This window comes from Gavialis gangeticus, unplaced genomic scaffold, assembly GCF_001723915.1.
Source record: "Gavialis gangeticus isolate Ggan-Ray unplaced genomic scaffold, GavGan_comp1, whole genome shotgun sequence".
Taxonomy (NCBI): domain Eukaryota; kingdom Metazoa; phylum Chordata; order Crocodylia; family Gavialidae; genus Gavialis; species Gavialis gangeticus.
Window position 1 is genome coordinate 374651 of NW_017729026.1, and position 4504 is coordinate 379154.

The 4504-nt window shown below is 46.7% G+C and overlaps 1 long non-coding RNA gene across 1 annotated transcript in view; it reads right to left on the reverse strand.

The window, feature by feature from the left end:
- The window catches only part of LOC109299743, a 36623-nt gene extending 35118 nt beyond the window's left edge, over nucleotides 1–1505 (reverse strand). The window contains exon 1 of the long non-coding RNA XR_002097981.1: nucleotides 1301–1505. This is a non-coding gene — a long non-coding RNA (uncharacterized LOC109299743). The remainder of the gene's footprint in view (nucleotides 1–1300) is intronic.
- Between the last annotated feature and the right edge of the window lie 2999 nt (nucleotides 1506–4504).

Here is a 4504-nt window from a genome sequence, read left to right on the forward strand (position 1 = left end):
GACCCCAGCTGACTTCCTGCCCTTTGGGCGGGGGGCTGGACTTGATGATCTTCCTAGGTCCCTTCCAGCCCTAATGTCTATGAAATCTATGAAACCCCACTGCACTAGGCATGGACAGCACCCCTACCTACTGCGTTCATGGCCCCACCTTGGCTCCTTTACTGTAGTGCACCATGGACTCCCCTGGCATGGGGTGCACCACTCCACCTACTGTGATGGGAGTAGGAAATGAAGGCTGAGGGAAGGAAGAGACTCCAGCAGCAGCCCAGAGACCCCAGGTCATGCTGGGTTGAATTTTCAAATGTAGGCCTCAGTGGCCAGGTGCATAGTTAATTTACCTTGGATAGCTGTTAGTGTTCATCTTATCTTAAAAGTAAAGGTAGGGCAGCATAGGCAGAGGGAGAAAAGAATTTGGGGGTGGCTAAGTGTGTGTGCACATGTGTGTGCCCTCCCCATGGGAAAGTTTGCAGGGGAAAGGGCAGGGAGAAGGGGAAGGGCCATGGCAGGGAGTGGGGCTGGGGCTGTGCTAAGGCTGGGCCAGGTCATGTGACAATCAGAGCCCAGCAACTGCTCCAGTAGAGTGGGTAGGCAGCTTCCGCTGCTGTGTGTATTGCAGGGGAGCCGGAGCATGTTCCTCCCTCTTGGCTTCCCTGCACCCTGCCCCTAGATGATTGCCCCATGATCCCGGGCCATAGGACAATCAGGGCTCAGCAGCTCCTCCAGAGGCATGGCATGCCATTGGGAAACAAGGTGGGGGGGCAAGTGCCCCCACAATCTTTGCATGGGGCAAGGGTGGGCCTCAGCTGTGAGCTGGGCTCTGCCTGCTCCCAGCCTCCGTGCCTTGCTGCCTCTATTTTGAAAGTGGCGTGGTGTGGCGCAGTGCATCTCCATGTGCCTCACTGCAGCGGTGGGACTCATATGGCACCATGCCACACTGCTTTCAAAGCAGTGGCAGCAAGGTGTGGAGGCTGGGAGGAGGCAGAGTCCAGCTCACAGCTGTGGCCCGCTCTTGCCCCATACAAAGATCGGGGGCACGTGCCCCCCCACTTGGCTTCCTGGCGCCATGTCACGCCTCTGGAGGATCCACTGGGCTCTGATTGTTCCAGGACTCAGCCCGGCTGGGGCCCCATTCACTGTGAATGGGGCCCCAACTGGGCCGGGTCATCAGACAATCCATGCAGTGCAGCAAGGAATGGACAGGGGTGAATGATTTGCTCCTGCCCCTACGCCACTGACTCCTGCAGTGTAGGGGTCTCAGTCTGTCCTCCTCCCCCAAGCCCAGGTAAAGAAAGAAACTTACATGCCTGTTGAGCTGACTACGATCCTGGCTGCACAGAGTATCTGAATGTGTGTGCCCTTCCCCACTGCTGCAGAAGCCAGTGGCCAGGCTTCCCTCCATCCATACCTGCTGCCCCCTGCATTTGGGGGTGGGGGGCTGAGCCCAGTTAGTTACCCCCTTCTGCTGCCTATATAGGGCAGAGAGAAAGACACTGATTCAGACTGGCAGTATCATGGGAACAGTGTACTGTGCATGACAACAGCATTTACTGTTTAGTTTTGCAAATCATTCCAAATTGTGTCTCAGGATAGTTTTTCCAGATCAGCTCTCCCTGAATTTTTGTAAGACCATCAAGCATAAAACCTGCATCAAACATAAAACTTGTTTGCAAACTATAATAAGCACAAAGCAAATCAACCAGAATCATTACAGTTTGATCAATGTAAAACCAGTGCAAGGGGGAATCCAAATCTATTGGGCTAGATCTCCACTGCTATAAATGAGTGAAGAGACTTTGGCTTCAATTGAGCTATTTTCTTTGCACCAAATAAGGAGCTAACTCTTTGTTTATAAAGTAGTGATTCAGAGCCCCTTTTCCTATTGCCCTGAATGCTATGCCATTGTTCATACTAGCCCAAAATCAATGCCCATTTTGCATGGGTGAAAAGGACTATTTAAGGAACAGGCAGCAATGAATTGGGCCTGTCTAAAAGCTGCTATACTGGATCAGACCAGTGACCTACAGATGACCAGACATCAGGGTTTCTGGTTCACGGGAAGTTTAATTTTTTCAAAATGTGATTTTGGTCCAAAGCCAATATGTTTTGAAATATATCACATCTTTCCCAGCTCCCTAAACCCTGTAGCTGTCTGTGTTGATAGAACTGAGCAGCCATTAGGCCTGTCAAAATCTGTGGTGTTGAGGTAGCCCCAGAGCCACACATGGCGCAGGAACCTGTACTGGGACTTTCAGGCATTAAGGCTCAGCCCCTCAACAGGGAGTCTAGATGTTCTGAGTGCTCTTACTAAAGCTAGGATTCTCAGGGCTTCTGGGCTTCTTGCTGCAAAGGTAGGAGTGGAGTCCCAGGTGGAGAGATGGTTCCCAGGACTTTCAGGGCCTGGCTTCACATAGAGAGCCTGGAAACTCTGCCATGGCTTGTTGCTTATGAACTGAAGACCCTGGACTACACCAGGAACCCTGGAGTCACACCCTATGGACTGTGCCAGGGCTGGAGGCCTTTGAAGCACAGAGCTGGGCCAGTCTTTCCAGTGGGCTTGCCACAGAGCTGCACACTGTGAACACTGGGTACATGACTCTCAGACAGTCCACCAGGGAAATCTGTGATGTAGGTACCTGACTTTGCTCGGTGCAATCTACCCCTGATATGGGAGCCATGGGAGCTTTGTGGCAGTCTGCTAAGAATCCACTGATGACCCTGTTGGCTCCCTGGCAATTTGGTGAAGTTCACTGAATCTGAGATATTTCAAATAAAATATGTTGGGCTCTATAAACTATGATTCTCCAATGAAAATGTCTGACTAGTGGGCCCTTGTCTCCTGTATTCTATCTGTGATAGTGGCCAGTATCAGATGCCTTAGAAAGTGATGTATGAAATGTTGTATCCTAAAGAATTTCAAACAATTAGAGAGTATCTTAAGTACAGACTCTTGTTATCCAGGCAATATATCTAATCCTTTTTAATTCCTCCTAAATACTAGACCTCAGTGACATCTTGTGTCTACTAATACTAAGTATCTGCTGTGGCTGCAACTGCCTCAGTTTGTGTAAGAGTCATCGCAAACTATTGTGTGGTCTCACCGGGAATACTCTATCTAGAACAGCAAAATTTAAGAAAGATATGGATAAATTAAAAAGAGTCCAAGCACAGTAAAATGATCAGAAGTCTAGAACACATTATATATGCAAAGTTGTGGGAACTAGGTTTATTTAGCCAAGAGAGAAGTCTGAAGGGGATTTTGACAACAGTCTTCAAAAATAAAGTTTGTCATAAAGAGGGTCATAAATAGGGGATGGAACAAGAAATAATGGGGTTAAATTGCAACAAAACTAGATTGGCTTTTAGGAAGCCACCATTGAACACCAACTATGAGGAGGGTCAAACAGTATAACAAACTGTTGAGAGAGATTATGAAATCTCTGTCATTGGAAGTTTTAAGTGCGATTTACATAAACATATCTCTGGAGTCATTTAGATAGACATGATCCTGCCTGGGGCTGGGGGTTGGCATATATTTCCTTCCACGCTTATTTCCTATGGTTCTATGATTCAAATTAGATTGAGTTAGTATAAGTCCTTTGAGGCACCAAAATAATTTTTTTTAAATAGTGAAAAATATTCTGTGCAACAAACCATGAAACTTCGTTGTTAAAAGGCAATAACAGAAGGCATGAAACGTGAAACACTTCAGAGTGAAGGTCCAAATTACTAATGTATTATCTGAAGAATGTTTTATGAGTACGTTTTTGCTGAGTGCTGACGATCCAGAGAGGCACTTAAAGTAATTGATTGTTCTCCCTTTCGGAAACAGCACATTATAAACATCTAAAAAACCTGACATTTCTTAGACCGACAATTATAGCATCCATCTAAATAACATGCATTGGGCACGAAGCCACCATTGGGGCAGGTACTTTAGTTGAAGAACTTCTCTCTAGTATGGTAGATAGGTGCCTGTCTCCCAAAATAGGCTATAGATGTTATTTATTTTCAGGTTAGCTTCTCACGGGATAGAGATCTACAGGCCATCTCTGACCTTGCTATATTATTTTCTAGCTTCAAATGTACCAGTTCATGTGTACTTGTCTCTAACTTGTTGAGCTCTGTTCACCCAAACAGCTGCTTGCCCCAAAAAAATACTGACTTGCTATTGGTGTATTGGTGGCCCATTTTAAATGTGGGACACAGTTCAGTCCCGCTTCGGCAGGTTATACAGTTAACTTGCATTGTCTCTACCAAGGTGAATTTTTAAACATTTTGCAGGACAAAGGGCAGTGGGGGTAGATTTTCTGCTGGGTCTTTCATTAGCATAAAGTGATCTACCAGGCAGACAGAGCAAAGGCTCTTTACACCATCCATTCTTTTCATAAGTGGACAACAGGGAATTCCTAAGATGCAAAAGAGCTCCAGCTGATGGAAAGCTGACAGAAGTGGTTCATACACTAACCCATCCTTGATGCAGACAGTTTAGGAAGAAGAAAGCATA